Below are 17697 nucleotides of genomic sequence, written 5' to 3' on the forward strand. Positions count from 1 at the left end.
TTTGTCTACGTGTTTGCGTGAATTTCGTCCGGTTGGTTGAGTTGCTATCATAATGTGTGCGGCTACGGTTGGATAGCATAATTTGCAGGTCGCCGGTCGGTCTGCGGGCGGCTCGGGCGGCGTTGTGGGACAAAAAAAACATAGCTCGTGCGAACTCGTCTCCAACGTGCGCGCTGGAGGATGCATGATAGCATGAGTACCCGAGCCATTCCTCGTTCGTCGGTGGCAAAGGCACCGGTGGACAAAAGGGTCGCCAATATTTTGGCTACCCCGGGTAAGATCCAAATAGCCCCTCCCAACAGATTCAAATCCCTCGTTCGTCGTGGAATTTTTCCATGTGTTGTTTTCATGGACTAGCAAGATGCCCGTGCATTGCACGGAACATCAAGATGCATTTTTTTACAAACTCCCGCATGCATGCAAGGGATAATTAATGTCCTCCTGTGCTAGTACCATGAGGCAAACATCATTAATATTGCATCGATTAGTGTTAGTGGCCTTGTATATCTGCAAATTGTAATTTTGATAGTGGCCCCTTGTATATAAAAATGGAGGGAGAAATATGAGAGATAAGGTGAGGAGGAGTGGGGCGTGGTGCCATGGTGGTGACTGATGGTCGGACTGGGCGGAGGCATGGGGATGGACGGTGCATTATGTCTAGGTTTGTATCTCTCTCACACACACCCACGTAGGTGGGGGACGTGCATGAAGAGAAGAGGTGCACGCACGGCGCACGTACTCCCGTCTCTTTCCCAACCACACCCGCGCGGGTACACGGTGGAGCTCATTTCTGTACGAAAAAGGCAGCCCACGTGGTAATTTGGCACGTGTACTGGTTGTCCACTTGGTGGAGGGAGGATCGTCTACCACGGGTGAACAAACAAATTGCGACTTGACGTGTTATGTTAAATTAAAAAAAGAGGCAAACCATGTGGGGCCTACCTTAGAGGCAAGGCTCTATACACTGGAGTACTTTTGATGTGTTCCGTCAACTCGCAGAACAAGGAGAAGCTTGCTTAGTACGCCGTCTCCCCCACCCACGGGCGCGGTGGCTCGCAGGATGAGGTGAAGCTTACTACTACTGTACGCCTTTATGCCCGCTCCCTCGCCCATGCGCGCGATGGCTTGCAGCACGAGGAGAAAATTTTACTACTCCCTCCGTTTACTCCTTGTCCCTACTACGTAGGAGTACTTTGGTTAGTACTCCCTCCATTTACTTATAAAAGGCCACTATAAAAAAATACATTTTGCATCTATGCAAGGCCACAAATAGTAATTGAGACAAAAGTTACTACTCCCTCCTTTCCAGTTTATGGCTCAATTTCAAAATCTCTCCAACCAAGGTAGACGGTGAGTGGTCGAATTAATTTTGTAGTTTGCATAGTACGCTCGTTTTTCTCAAGAAGTTATGTTTACCGAGGCATTAATTAGAACGAATGCATGAATGACCACTAAATTTCCATGAACTTGTACATGCATTGGTTAGTTTCCTCTTAACATTGCTTGCGTCGGGTGATCTATCGCACCTCGAAATCCAACATGTAATGGTACTACTACTAGTATAGTAGAATTGAGACTTATCAAATGGAAAAACGAATGTTTTTTAGATGAGCCCTATAAACCCCAGTTGGTACGTACTCCGTAAAAACAGATTTTTCTAAAACTAAGTCGCTCCCTTTCATGAATTCTGTAGTATACTCCTCCGTCGACGCTCCCTTTCATGAATTTTGTACTTCCTGTCGCCGACATGTGGGACATATAGCAACCGGGTCGACGTGTCAAGCACCAAATAACAGTGCAGAACAGCAGGGGGGACGCACCCCACTCGTACCGGCCCAGTAGTAGTAATGAGCAATGAGACGTCAAATCACAATGCTGCACCTTCCCAGACGGACGAAGCAACCATTATTTCACACTTCGGTTCGACATCATCCCAAACCACGTACTAGTATTGCTTCTGCCTCAAGAGGGACACGCGCATCGCCTTGGTACATCATGACACGTGGGACCACATGACAGGCCATGCTCCCCCACGGATCGCTCGGTAAAATCACCTCATTTTTACTATACTTCCTCTGTATCGGTTTACTATATGGCATGCACGTCGTTCTAGGTTGAGAATTGAACTGGCTATATATATATATATATATATATATATATATATATATATATATATATATGTGATGAACAGTATGCTAGACTTTTAAAAATGTATACTTTTGTACAGTAGTACTATCGATGGATTGCGCCATGGAGCAAAAATTGAAATTTAAAAAAAAGGTGGTACATATAGAGAGCGCTCGTCGCCAAATTATGCATATTGTACTATTAAAAAAGCTAGTACGTGCTTAATTGGGGTGCTAAATTCTATTAAAGAAATACTAGTAGTATGTACATATTGAAGAGTTAAAGTAACGAGAAGAAACATAACATAGTTCTGCTGGGGGCTCAGCACAACACACCCCTCAAATTAAACTAAGCACACCTGAAATTAAACTATGCAACTAATCCGGTAGACACTGCATTAGAAGTTTAGAACCACCATGAGAAACGACACTGCCACCTTACTCGGAGTCCTCGTCCATGTCCTCGACTTCGTCCTTGTCCCTCTTCCTCTTGGCCGATACTTCTTTGCTTGAGCCGCCAACTTGGCTACTGCTCTTCATCCAACCCTTGTAGATACTGAAACAAAGGTAGCCATCCATTGCAGCGTAGTGGATGTGGTCTATATCTAGTACATTCCGCTGCCATGCATGACGATGAAACGTGTATGGAGGTTTCTCCAGTTTACGGTACGAAGGATGAACCATGGCTCCTGCCAGGGTTAGCATTGACGACTGGCAAGAGGGCACTAGCCGATTCTTCTGGAGGTCGAAGGGGTTGCCTACAACGAGGCCTATCCGACCCAGGACTTCTTTGTCATTCTTAAAGTCTACAGTAACGAATTTCACTGTTTTTTCCTCGAGGAAGTTCTTAAAATCCTGGCACTCAACGTCGGCATGGCATATGTGGTAGACCAAGCAAACGTTATGTACGCAAACTTGGATCACGGCGGGCTTCTTCCTCTCTTCGTCCTTTAGATCCTTCTCTCGTCCCACGACTGTGGTGTACTCAACATCTAGCCCAGCGACCCACTCATCATGTGAGTTTTCGAACATGTGTCTAAAGCAAGAAAGACATCCTTTCACCGTCGCGGAAGTACGGGTGTAGATGACGTCGAACTCATCGCCGGTGATGGTTCTAACCTTGTACTCACAGCCGATTGGGGAGATTTGGGACGCCATGGATTTGGGAGGAGGGTTAGGATTAGTGGAACTGCCGTAATGTGAATGGACGGGACGACTAGGAGCGAACCGTCGTAATATTAAAGGACGTGCGGGGACGAGTAGGAGCGAACTACCAGCGTGCAAACGGCAGGGTAGTGGCTTTCCATTCTCCCATGATACGGGCTTTTGAGATCCCTTGGATCTGAGATCGAATGGTTGCATGGCGTGATTCTAGAACTATGTGTGAATATCCTATCCTGGAGGGTTATTCTGCAAATTTTCAGCAACTTAGCATGCGACCGTTTGATCTCAGATCCAAGGGCTGCCAGCAGCCCGTATCATGGTCGCACCTACCACGACCGTTGCGTCGCTCGCGCGGTCGCGCCCTTGGAGATTTAACACAGTGCGTTAGGCTATCTGATGTTGGCATGTCATACATAGTCATCACTTAGTCACTCATACTACAACAAGGTTGGCTATAAGGTTGGCTATAAGTGTATTTTTTTTACTCCTCTCTATCTCTTTCTTCGTACTCCATCCATCCCATAATATAAGAACGTTTTTACACTAGTGTAGTGTCAAAAACGTTCTTATATAATGGGACACAGGGAGTACTAGTATTTATTGCATTTGCCAAGGAGTGACCTCTTCCAATGAAATGGTCTTGCTAAGTTTGCTTCATTTAATTAGCTATAGACTCAAAATTGTGTTTTCACCTAGGTGCACGTGCTTAGCACCGTTTCTTCCTTGGGTCACCAAACTAGTCTCTCTCTTCTTGATTAACTTGCCACATCAGACTTTATGCCTATGTGGCAAGCTTAAGCACCTGTAGGAGCAAGTAAGTACAATAGTGTGCTTTACATGGCATTTTTGCATATGTGGAGGAAAGAGAGACAAGGAATAAGTGGAGAAGTGGGCTCTCATGCAAGAGGTAGCCTCTGCTACATGGTGGAGCATTGGGAGAGGCACCTGTATGGAGGTGGTCAGGAATCAGGAGACTCACGCCGGTCGTAGTGCCGCGGTTAAAATGATAATGGCAAGTCAAATCACGGGGCCCCACCTGTCCAGCTGTAACTCGTTGTCAAATCACACAACCCTACATTTGCAGCAGCCTACTCCCTCGTCTTCTCGCGTCTCTGTCGAACCGACTAGGCGGAACTGCCCTGCCGCCTACCGCGCAGGAAAAGCCCCGCCCTTGACTTTTAAATACAACTACTCCCTCCGTCTAGGTGAGTAAGTCATCTTACGAAAACCAAATAATCCCAAAATACTGAGGCGCGGTGCATTAACTTCTACATCGTTTCTTGTTTCTTCACATTCAACCAATAAGAATCCAATGATATACTTTTTGTGACATAGTAACTCATATTTAGTTAGTCAAATGGATGACCTAGAACTACGTGCAGGCCCTATAAACCGAGATGCCTACAAATAAAAAACCGAGACAGAGAGGGTAGTTCAGCACATATCTTTTTAGATCAATATAGTCGGGATTCGCCAAGGAGCAAAACCAAGTGGTAGGCTGCTCCTCTCGTGTTGGCGTAGCAACTCAAGCAGGGTCAGTCCACACACAAAATGGCAACACACTTAACAGGACCCCTTTGGCAGACATGTGGCTCATCCACCGTCTTGTTCCACGTGCGATGCACCAAATTACAGTTCGGAGCAGTGGTTGGAATTGGAGGCACCCTGGTTGTAGCGTCGCAGTAGTAGAAAATGAGCGATGAGGGGTCAAATCACAAAGCCCCACCTTTCCCGCATTAAGCTGGACGGACGAAGCAACCATCATTTCACTCTAGCGCGCAAGAGCATAAAGAAAAAAGAGAAAAAAATGATGCGTGCGACAGCTACCTAGGGCACCCTACGGTAGGGGTCTCCTCTACAGATCCTTTTTTTTAAAGCGCCTCCACTACAAATTGCCTTCTCCCTCGTCCTCTTGAAGAAAACCGATGATGAGTGCGGCGGTAGGGTTTGTAGGATTACTACGACATGCGGGGCCACGTCATAGTAAACGGGTTCGAGTCGACGCCTTAAATATGTGTGGGCCGCTTGGTTTTATGGGAACGAGGCAGCATTTTGGGTTGGGGGACCAGTGGAGATATAGTACGTACAAAAAATTGTGGACGTAGGTTCGACCGAAAGGCAATGATGCATGGGCCCTGCATTTTGAGATACCCGGGGACGCATGAAATTTGCTACTCTACTCAAAACTAGTAAGATACACATGTATTAAACGCATGAGATTTCGAAACCAAATTATGAATAAATACACACTATAGCATGTAAACCTTTGAGTCATATATGCATGATGTAGATGTTCGTTTAGTTCTTATAGTTCATCTCATTCAAAATCAATTAGTTTTATAAAAATGTTAAGATTCATGGGGTTGTGCATTGTAAATCATAAAATAAAAAACAAATAATGGCAATTCATTTAGAAAAAAATAATCAATTATGATACAGAAGATTCTAGAACAAAGGAGAAGTGCTTGTGTTTTGAGGTTTGTGCATTATTCTTAAGTTCAACCATGGAGTCTTCTAAATTGTACATGTGGCAGATTTGGTGGAATGTTGATGATATCCAACGGCCAGTAGTGCTCGGATTTGCCCATCTCTGCACTGTCGGGTTAGCTTCATCCAGCGACCATCTTTCAAAGTTATTGGCACACTATATAGTTCTTGTGCCATAGTTGCATGTTTTGGAAAAAAACTACTAGTGGGTTGTACTATCTATTTAGGAATAGAAGATGTATACATGGAAGTTGTAGGGAAAGAGATGACATGGAGCATCTCAATTTCTATGAGTAGGAATTGGAAAAGAGATGTCATTTGGTTCACATCAGAGGAACTTTTCTATTGAATCTAGAGATGACATGTATCTCAATTCCTATGAGGAGCGATTAGTAAAGAGATGTAATTTGGTTCATATCATAGGAACTTTTCTATTGAATATATGCTAATGTTTATTTTCCTTTGAAATTAAGGGAGTATAGGAATCCATTCATATGAACCAAGTGGCTCTAAAGCTATAGAAATGATATCATGTTTATTTCCTTTGAAATGTAGAGTATATGAATCTATTCCTATGAACCAATTGGCTCTAAAGGAAAAAATCCTATAAAAATCATATCATATAGAGTTCCTATGATATTCCTCGACACTAAAGGATGGTTGAAATTGCTGCGGGTGATACGATGGTCTTTCTTTGTAGACTCCTCGCCCATCTTTATAGTTACCTCTCGAAGATGAATGAAATGATATATACAGGGTATTCTACATGTGCAATTTGGTACACGAAAACTCGGTAAAAGATTGTGAGGTTTGAATTTTCAATAAAGCTATATGCACTGCATTTCGGAACGGAGGGAGCATACGGCAGTTGCTAACACTCACGTGGAAGATTTGTGTGTACGAGGAGTGGCTGTTCTGTTAAATGACATGGCAAAACTGACACTGTCGGATGCCGATCTAACGGTTCGTACGGCGTTCGTCGGGAAAAGGCTTGTGGCGAACGTTTGTCGGATAATGATTTACGGACACATGCATTGCATTGATACGTGCCCCCATCTCTCTCTTGCGCACGCACCCTCATGAGTAACGACTCTCCCGAGTCCTCTCGCAGACTCGCACGTCGCGCCCACCGTCTATCTGCAGGTAGACGTCACGCACATATGTGCTCTTCACACCCTACCCTCAGAACTTCTAAAAAACAAAAGACGGCGCACACATTTTATTTTAGCTCACACGTCACACACTTATACTATTACTCTTGTGGTGAACGTTCTTTGGGCATAGTATATTGTATGCTCACGAAGAGAAGCGGTGCACGCACGCACTAGTTCTCTGACACCCACTCGCGGGGAGCGCATTTTTTTGAAGCTAGTACAACAAAATCACTCCACTATATATAAAAGCAGGAGCCTTAGCGCTTGCTTTACTAGGGTTCCTCTCGTTCACTCTCTCATGCTCTCCAGATCTAAGCAAGACATAGGTGGCCACACTCTCTCTCAGCTCACGGCTGGTCACAAATATGGCCGGACAACCTCGACCGAGGAAGGGGTGTAGGTGCATCGTTCACGCTGTCGGCAGCGGCGAGGGAGGAGACCAACGGCTGCCCGCGCGTCCCGATCAGCGGCCGTGTCGTTCTCTCTGAGAGAGCACCGGCTCGGGAGGGCCTCCGACCCCTTCTTCCTCCCTGCGGTATTGTGGCCAGGATGCGGCCTCCCAATGCCGTCTTTGCCACATGCCGACGACCCTCAGGTATATACTCCTTCGAAACCTGCCTTGCTCTACTGCCCCAGCTCTTCCCCCTTCGTGTGGATCATTTTCTACTTCCGTCCGCTGTTCCAAAGCCACCTAGACTTCTACTATTATTAGAAGTAAAGCTAGTTCATACAGTCGACTCAAAGCGTTGGTTCAAACAGGGAAGAAAGTGGGAAAGTTGTAGCATGAATCTAGGACTTGGTTCTAAGAGGAAATGGGGGAAAGTAGTAATATCTGTCACTGTTTAAATAACCGTATTTCGTACTTGTGCAAACAGGGATGTCTGTCTCCATATCGTTTCGGGATGTCTGTCTCCGTATCGTTTCTATCTGCGCAATCAAAAGCACACACCTCAGTTTTAGTACAACTGCGCAAAATGAGATGGCTATCCCTCGTTGTCATCGTCTAACCTCCCGTCTTCAAGGTATCCCTACATTGGTAGCAAGGACGACCGAAAACAACTGCATCCTAATCCGGAATGCACTTTCTACCAGTTCATCCATGGACCGAGGACTAGCTGGCACAGCTGCACAGCGGCTTTTTGGACAGGTGCGCAGATAAGAGGCATTGTGGTCTGCTTATTTCTGCTAATAGCGGTGCTTAAATTTAGTGGAATGCACAAGCATTTCAGCTGGTCAGTACACTGCATGGTTCAGTTCAACATTCCAGCTAAGACCACAATTATAATTGGTTATTCTGGAATTTGAGAACCTAACCATGGATGGTGGCAACAAGAAAAAACCAGAGTGAACTCCAGGAAATTTAAGCCTGCCGGGAGGCCCTTTGCTCAGAGAAGCCTTGCTTGTTTTTTCCTGATTTGTAAACCTTCTCACAACTTTGTCTTTTGCTGTGAACTAGTATATGTTTGTTATGTTCTATGAATCATTGAGATGTATAAAATTGCTTAACTTATGCTTTTCAAGATTTTTATGAAGACGAGTTTAATGTGAGTGTTCCACATGAGCGTTGGACTAGCGTGTGAACGTTTGGAATTTATTACATTGTGGCCTCAATTAACAGCATGAACCATTGTAACAAGATACATAGTTGCTTATATGTCAGACAGCAGATTGTTGATTGTTAGCTGGTCGATAGCCTAGTGTTGAAGCGAGCTGAGCCAATGTGTTGTGTTTTGCACAACTGCTTACAAGTGGGGTAGCACCAACAATGTTTACAAGTACTTATCTATACGTCGGCGCACGGTTCTCGAACGAGTGCTCTATTTCATCAAAACACACACTACTCGTATGATAAACTGTGACAATATGTCTTACCATGCCATATTCATGAAAAAACTAGTGAGGACGCATCTGTTTCGGCAACAATTACGATGGTTCTCACATGATTCACGGGCACACAAAAGTAGCAGCAGTTCCCATAGACGGATTCAAACAGAGTACTAGCCCCAGAGGGGTCGATAACAGGCAAGGTTCGGATAATTAGACACAATCCAAACTACTATTAAACACTAGCTAGGGCAACTATTTCATGCCTCGGTCTAATTTGGGTTGGACATAAGACGGACCTTGCCATGAACATCATCGAAGACGTCCCGCAGCAGCTCAATCCTGTGAACCTTCATGAAGACAACCTTGTGGTCTTGCCACTGATAAACTTGTTTGTGGAGGCATGCCACATCATCTTCATGCGTAAGCTTGACAAGAACAGTATGCCTCACAAACAAAGGAGTAGCTTTGAACTTCTTGTGCTTCAGTACACCCTGGACAAGACGCCTGACAATAGTGAGGCTGGAATACAACTTTTCATTGGTACAACCGCAAATGGCTTCCAGGATCCAACAGCCTAAGAACTTTGTTTTCCTAGTGCGTATATTCAGGTCGTCCGCCTCATAGCGAGTGACATGCACAACCACACAATCCTTGTCTGCATCAGGGCTCTAATTGAAACAGAAACAAATTCTGAATTACTTTTCAGTATAAGAAACACAAGTTATTTAAACCACTATGTATAGCATGGCATCGAAGCTAATAAAATTTTGCATTATTAATCACCACATATTTCCTTTTCTAAAAAAATCACCACATACTTAGATGAAAAACCACAATCGAGATCGGCAAAGAAGGAAATCACCTTGGGCAGCTCAGCGGGAGGGGGGACATCCTCGAAGGGGGAAAACTGCTCCTGCAGTGCGATGGGGGCTGTAACCTCAAACCGGGCGTTGGCCATCTCAGTAGTGGCCGTGAGCGTATCTGGGGTCGGCTCGGTGGTTGCCTCCATCTTCTTGGAGCTCTCTGTCTCGTGGGGATCAGCCTCCCGCGTCTGCTCCAATATCGGCAGATCTTTGCCTGGTTCTCCTTGGTCCATCATGAAACTGACGAATACTAGGAGACCACTGAAAGGAAAACACAATTGCAATGACAATGAAACAAAAAAGAGAGTGAGGATCGGTTACTGCTTTGCAAAAGTTCTATTTTTTCTAAACGAAAATATACCAACATCACGGATCCGCTTACCTTCCCTTCGTTGGGAGAGAAGAACAGTGGCATATGCGAGTGTTGCCTTTCTTGAAGACGGTGAGGGAGAAGGGGATTCAGCGAAGAGTGAAATGATGGTTGCTTCGTCCGTCAAACTTAAACTGCGGGGAGGTGAGGTTTTGTGATACGACAGCTCGTTACTGCCGCACTACGACTAGGGTGACTCTCCGCCTGCATACTGCCTTCTAATTTGGTGGATGGCATTTGAGCCCGCGCGCTGCATGGCCCGCATGCCGGTGAACAAAAGTATAACGGCATTCAGTGGAGGGAGACGTTTCAATGACCTAGGAGGAGCCAGAAGCAGTAGAGTGTCTCCACTTTACTAGTAGCAATTGTTTTTCTGGGTAGCTGTAGAGTGTCTCCACTGTACTAGTAGTAATTGTTTCTCTGGGCCCAAGACAAAACAGCCAATCCACACTAGTAAATATTAAAATCAATTCAAAAGGCGCTACCCACACCCAGCACACCGCCCCCCAAAAAACTGGGTGCTCTTCTTCCTCCTCGCTCCCACCCACCTCACGTCAGCTCGCTCCACTTGTACCCCCAAATTCCTCACCTCACTCCTACAGAAAACCCCAGCTCCCCCTCTTCCTCACTCCAACAAAAAATCCCCAGCTCCCCTTCTTCTTCGCTCGCACTACAACTAGGCTCGTCATTCGTTACTCTGCTCAAATCCGTGAGTGCGACGTGACGCCCTCGAGGAAAATGGAGTCGGCTGACACCAGCGCCAAGAAGATGAGGCTCCCGCCAGCGGCGACGCCTATTGCACTACAAGAATCTTGTTAATCCATGACGGATACAGTCTGTCACAAAACAGTGTAAAGCCGTCGTGGAGGGAGGCCTGTGACGGACCTAGGGTCCGTCATGTATATCGCGTCATAATTTGACAACTATACCATCATGACAGTTCCTGACCGTCATCGATTAGTCCCTTGGCCCGCCCAGGCCCGGGCCTCTGTGACTAGGGGTGGGCACTTTTGAACCGAAAACCGAAAAACCGAACCGAACCGAACCATATTAACCGATTTATCTATTAATTCGGTGATTCGATTTTTTGTTCGGTGGGAAATTTTAAGGTTGTTCGGTGTTTGGTTTTTGTTCGGTTTCCAGTGTCCAAAAACCGAATACACCGAAAAAACCGATATGTACGATACCCCATGCAATACCTTGTTTTCGAAAGTGCAGCGGGGGCGCGTCCTCTGGCACATACTTGTTGGTTGTGGCAGACGTCAGGCCAGCCACTAGATGAGTTTCTAATCTGACAATCTAACTAGTACTCGTAGGAGTATGTATGCATGCCCGGCGCTTGGTTATGGAAGTAACTAGCAATTAGTGTATCAATTAGTGCATGAGTTGCTTAGTTTACACGCATCACACATATTCTTCCGTACATAATACATGTAACGCCCCATGTGATTTTGCACTTAGTTATGTTCACTAGTTTGCTTGACCGAATAAAGCACGGACTGATGTTAAGGTTGCTAGTTCTTGTGATATATACTGATGAGTGCATGTATTTTGGTTTTTTGGTTAACCGAATAAACCGAACCGATATATTATGGGTAAATATAGTTCGGTTTCTAAATATTGTGTGATTAATTCGGTTTCCATTTCTTCAAAACCGAAATTATAAAACATCGAATAAACCAAACCGTATTAACCATATAAACCGAATACCCAGCCCTATCTGTGACGGACTAATCCGTCAAGATTGACATGATGTGGCAGCAACATGGTTCTGACATGGCATCTGCATGGCGCCAGCATCGGTCTGACGTGGCATCTAGTTGGCGCCAGCATGGCATCTATATGGCGCCAGCATGGCCTTTGGCCCAATAATGTTTCAGCCCACTTATTTCTATCTAGCTCGGCCCAATAGCCTATTTTTGCTCACCAAATAAGGCCCAACAAGAAAATCTAGGCCTATGATATTCACCCAATTCAAAAACAATCCATTCCATCCATCAGCCCAGCTAGCACAACAAACTTACACGACTCAATTATTTTGACGTACCAGGCCCATAGTTTGACCAAGTTTACAAATTTCCATGTTATTTCATCCATGACCCTTTCTAAAAGAATCATCCATTACAACAAGCATCCTAGATGACATCACTAAAGCCACATTGGGGACATTTACAAACATATATAGAGATACAAGTTCATCCAGAAGTAAAACAAGTATGCATTGGCCCTCTGTGAAGAGCGAGGCAAGCCTCTCCACAAGTTCTTCCCTCACATCTGCAAGAATTATTCTTCCTGCAAACAACAATTAACAAAAACAATCAATTAATTTGTTGAGGTATCTCAGTTTGACTGTTGGAATAAAATGCACAGAATTCTTGTCTGTTTGGGGTGGTACCAAACCGCCAACAGAAACAATGTCAAAATTGCATAGCTGTATTTTATTTTGGGTCTCTATTTTAGATGACCTGGAGTAAGTCACTGATATGTTGGCAATTATAAAACGGGACTTTCACTGCCCATTGCTATTGGTCCTATGAATGTGAGAACCAATGCACTTGTTTGGCAACAAAAGTGTGTAACTAGCAACCACACTTATTTCAGAATACCATACAAAGGAAATAAATTAAACATGAACACTAACTTCATGTTTCATCTAATATTCTGACTAAGCACCATCACCACACCATAAGTTTACAAGTTAAGAGTGTATATATGCGTCAAATCAATTTAATCCAGCAGAGGAGCAGTAAATGTATGAAATAAGGAGGGAATATAATTTTAAGTAGTAGAAGCAGCAAGGTTACCAAACCGTACCTGATAAAATAAATTGAACAAAACAGTGCTGCATAATTATAACAACTGAACATTCAAACGGGGTGCTCTAGTTTCAGTCAGAGTTCAACCAAATTGACACATACAGACTGAAAGAAAAACATGGTGCTTATTCATATGTATGTACAGATGCAAGTGATATTAGGTTTAGTGAGATTTCAATCATATGCACAAGCAAACTAAACATCCAAAGTTGTATATTGAACCAAACTGAACCAATAAGTAGTGCACACTAATAAAAACTGAGCATCCAGTTTCAGTCAAAGTTGTACAATTGCAAGTTTCATCCTATTTACATGAAGCTAATTATCTCTTACAAAAAAATTTGGCCATGCATGTATGTAAAAGAAATGAACCCCTTTTACACGAACATTCTGTGCTTGTTTACTAACTGAACATGCAGCTTCATACTTCGATACTACTCATCTCTGAAATTGTGCGTGTGTGTATCTCTAAAACATTTACTGCTTTATTTTCTCCTATGTTCCAGAAAGTACAGAGATTGTGCTAGTGCTTGAACCATATAGAGGTGTCCCCATTACGATTGTATAAAGCAATTTGTTTGAACAAACAAGTATTGCATACTAATGAAAATCAAACATCCAAACGTGATCCTTTGGTTTCAGTCAAGGTTCAACCGAATCGACACATACAAATTGAACCAAGACCTGATATGTTTCGTATATAGCTACACAATTGCAAGTATCATCCAAATTTGGGGTAAGGGGGGGGGGGAGAGGAAGCTCACCACACTAGGAGAGCAGGAGGATGCAACTGTCGGTCCATGCACGATGATAGAAGGCCTTGCTGCTCCGCCTCCTCTGGCCAAGATAGCTCGTCGGGGACGGCCGCATCGAGGAGGACGACGTCTAGCCCGCTGTAATGGGATGAGAATGGGGTTCAGGGGCATTACCTGCACGTTAAGAAACTTTAAGACAACCACAAAAAAATCAAATGTGTCCAGCATGGCACATACCCCAACAGCATGGGCCCGATGAGCTCATGTCTCATGTATGAACTATTCTGCAATTATTACTAAAGAATATATATTCTTTAATTAGTTTATCATTACAGTGTTTCCAATTACCATGCTCACTAATGGAAAATTACATCTTAAAAGTTAATTGTAGAAGGAAGTCGGCGCAGGTTTCTGTACAAACAACACCATGACCATGGTCTCCGAGCTCCAATTATCCTACGATATGAAATACTTCTGTTATAGGAAAAACATATAATCTTGATGGACTGCATAGTGAATCTTGGGATTTGTCCTTTTTATTAATTGATCATTTCTATTTTGTTAATATTCATGTGGACAGAATGAGATTTATTTGGTTCTTCTACATTGCTTTCATATTTCTTATCATGCACGAATTTTAAAATGGATCAGATAGAGATACGCTGGTTCCACAAAGTATCTGTGCATTCTAGCACTAGGGATATGATTGTTATAGTTTCATAACCATGGTGCAGAAGTGCTAGAGCACACTTGGGTTCATGAGCCAACAGCAGGCGAAGTGATTTTTGTTACACATAAGTAAAACTGGAAAAGAATTTGCAATGGATTTCATTAGGTTATGGGATGGTAATTCACACTAAAGATATATGTTAGATTAATGAATGAATTGGCATGCCCTGATGCTAAACAAAACAGGCTTCTCACAGAACTGATTCAGACTCAAATACCATGCACGTGTACTGCCTGTAACAGAGGGTCTCAACGTCCTGAACCATAACATGGGAGAAGGAAAGGGAGAAAGCACAAATATACGTACCAACAGTGCGGCCACCAAAGAACTCGTCATCGACGTAGAGCCGTGGGAGTGTGGTTCGGCTGGAGTACTCTTTGAGCCCGTGATGGAGCGCTTTGTTGGCAAGCACGTCGTCCAACGAGCAAAAGATCAGCAATAGAGTATATCTTAATTAAGAATGAAGCATGCAAGTATATCACAGAATCACAATTAATCTGGCTACATCATAAAGACTGAGCAATAACATACCTTGAGAAGTACATCAGCACTGGCTACAGCCGGCTACAGTTTCAGAGATAACAAATTAAGTTGTGTGCCAAAGAGACCATAACCAGTGGCTTCATTTCCTTGAAGTAGAAATGATACAAGACCAACTTCCAAGAAAACCATCCTGAATTGTGAAACAGTACAAGCACATTAATTCCATGGAAATGACATATGAAGCATAGTTTGCCACACCTGCCATTTAAGCACTAAAATAACTGGCATACAAGAGTAGGACAAACAGCCAATAGACTAGACCATAACACATGAGGAACATTACTAACCATGGCATATGTCAAAATTCACATGCATAAGAGCAGGGGTTGCTTGTTCAGTCGTCCCTTGGGACAGTAGCATTACTCAACACATACACATGAGATCTGAATCTAATTACGAGGCCAAATAATGTGTACTAAAAAATCTGAATTCAATATTAGGTCACTTTTAATGCACTCAAATCCAATACCAGACCAATTAATGTACTCAAAACATGTATCCAGTACTAGGCCAATCTGAATCTAAGCAGAGCCAGATATGAAATTCATACTCACGAATCCCTCCTCGTATGCATGGAAGAAGAGTTGATACATGGGACACATGGACAAAATATATGATAAGGATTTATTTGTTTGCAGATTGAGGACACGGCCATGACTTACAGATTTGCATTCTGTAACATGACATATCTTCAAGTTACAGAGTACCAAGAAACATAACCTATCTAGTGCAGATGTACCCATAAATAACTAAACAGATAACAACTGGGATCAGAGCTTACAGGGGAGGAACCCACCGACGAAGATGATGACGAGGATCAGCACATAAACACGGGGCGGGAGGGCCCTGGCAAAGCCGAGAAGCAGTGCTCGTCACGGTACCGCAGCAGGCAGAAGCCGGTGGCCAGCTGCGTGGCGGTGGCGCCCCTGTACACTGCATCCATCAGCGCCATGTGTACCTCACCATAGCTTGCCGTGGACCGAAGATGGACCCGTGGCCACTGCAAGGGACATTAGAGACCTCTCATCAGCGTCGATCTGGTTAAGATGGGCAGCGTAGATCGCCGTGGCACATGCTCTGCTTGACTGCGACCCAGGAAGGCGAACTGATCTGCGCAGACGGCGTCAACCGTCGTCCAGCCGCAGCAGTTGGACCCGCTGCCACCACTGTCGCCGCAGCTCGAGGGCGTGATCTGGAATGGGGTGGGAGGTACGGGCTGGTGGCCATAGCGGTGGGAAAGATGGGGACGGGGCGACGCATATAGAGGGGAGAAGAGAGGGCATCGATGGATCGGGACAGGTAAGGCCTGTTCTGCGGCGGCGCCAGCGTGGAGCGGGCGGGGGGAGATTGGTGGAGTGGTGGCGGCTGAGGGGACGGGAGGAGAGAATGGGGAATTAGGGTTAGGTGTGTGTGTGCTGTGGAGTTAAATGGGCTGGCTCAAAATTTTGCCACCCTGGCGCATTGGCCAGTTAAAATTTTGCATCTTCGCGCCCTCTCTCAAACTTCAGGCGCGCCCTTTTCTTTACAATCTCTATATATCGTTGAATGACTGACTGACAAATGGGGCAGATAAATGGGCACACCCGACACATCAGCAGAGGCCATTCATGACGGTTTAGATTGCATATAAAGAAAGAAAAATGGGAGGTAGTTGGTCGATATGTGACGGTTTCCGTGATGATCCCCTAATGTCCGTCATCCAGGGGCTGCCATTTTGGGGGTTGTCTCTATCTTGCTGATCCATGACGGTTTCCATGACAATTTCAAGAACGTCACCCAAAATCCTTCATGGATTAACAGATTTCTTGTAGTGTTGTAGATCCCGCACCCGGCAACGCGGGGAGAAGCAGCGACCCCGCCCCCACCGGATCCCAGGAACCCGTAGAATCTCGGGTGGACCGCATCAGCGATCTCCCGGACGCCGTTCTTGGGGAGATCATCTCGCTTCTCCCCACCAAGGATTGCTGCCGCACCCAAGTTCTCTCAATTCGGTGGCGCCCTCTATGGCGCGCCGTGCCCCTTAATCTCGTCTGTCGTCAGCTATCTCTCCAATGATTTTGAAATTGCCAGAGACATCATCTCCTCCCACCAGGGCTCCGTTCAAAGCCTCTGTATCCCGTCATGCTACCTGAGCAAGCATACCATGCCCTGCACGGTGGACGCCTGGCTGAAATCCCCTGAATTCACAGAACTACAGCTGCTTGAGTTCTACTATTCCCCTGGAAATCACATACCACATACCGAACGCCATGAACTTGTGCCCTCAGCACCGATGTCCATCTCGCGGTTTTCCTCCTCTCTCCACACCGCCACCTTTGCACTGTGCTACCTACCAGACAATCTGGTACTAAACCTTCGACTCCATTTCTCAAGAAACTTTCACTTGTACGGGTTCCTATATTGGAGGCCTCAATGCACAGCATCATCAACTCCAGTTGCCCTGCGCTGGAGTGCTTGGTGCTTGTTTTCACAGTTAGAATCGGTTGTCTCCAAATAAAGTCGCCTAACCTTGTAAGAATTGGAATTTCTTTTGCCAGAAGGCAGCTCATCATCCAAGATGCCCTTTCACTTCAAAGGTTGATCCTTGATTCTAGTTATTCATCGTTGCAAATAACCGTCCTCTCTGCGCCTAAACTGGAGACCTTGGGTGTAATACATGATCTCTGTGCTCATTTCAATATGGTGTTTGGCTCCACAGTTCTTCAGGTAATTTATATTATCATCTACACTTGTAACCATAAGCTGCATTTTAAATTTCTGCGCATAATTTATGTATCATCTTGGAGTACACATTTTGTACTAACATTATGTTCTATGCTCAATAAAGAATTTCTCCATGGATGGCCTATCAATGGTGCTGGA

General features: G+C 44.8%; 1 long non-coding RNA gene across 5 annotated transcripts; it reads right to left on the reverse strand.

The window, feature by feature from the left end:
* Positions 1–11998: 11998 nt before the first annotated feature.
* On the reverse strand, positions 11999–16236 carry LOC123123592 (uncharacterized). Of its 5 annotated transcripts, none has more exons than XR_006460697.1 (6): positions 15632–16236; positions 14824–14965; positions 14599–14688; positions 13934–14018; positions 13572–13736; positions 11999–12283 (listed from the first exon to the last, which is right to left on the reverse strand). It is a non-coding gene; the product is annotated as an uncharacterized lncRNA (long non-coding RNA). The 5 variants fall into 5 exon arrangements; XR_006460696.1 differs by having other exon boundaries at positions 13911–14018; XR_006460699.1 differs by having other exon boundaries at positions 15617–16236.
* Positions 16237–17697: the final 1461 nt, after the last annotated feature.

This window comes from Triticum aestivum, chromosome 1B (assembly GCF_018294505.1).
Source record: "Triticum aestivum cultivar Chinese Spring chromosome 1B, IWGSC CS RefSeq v2.1, whole genome shotgun sequence".
NCBI lineage: Eukaryota > Viridiplantae > Streptophyta > Magnoliopsida > Poales > Poaceae > Triticum > Triticum aestivum.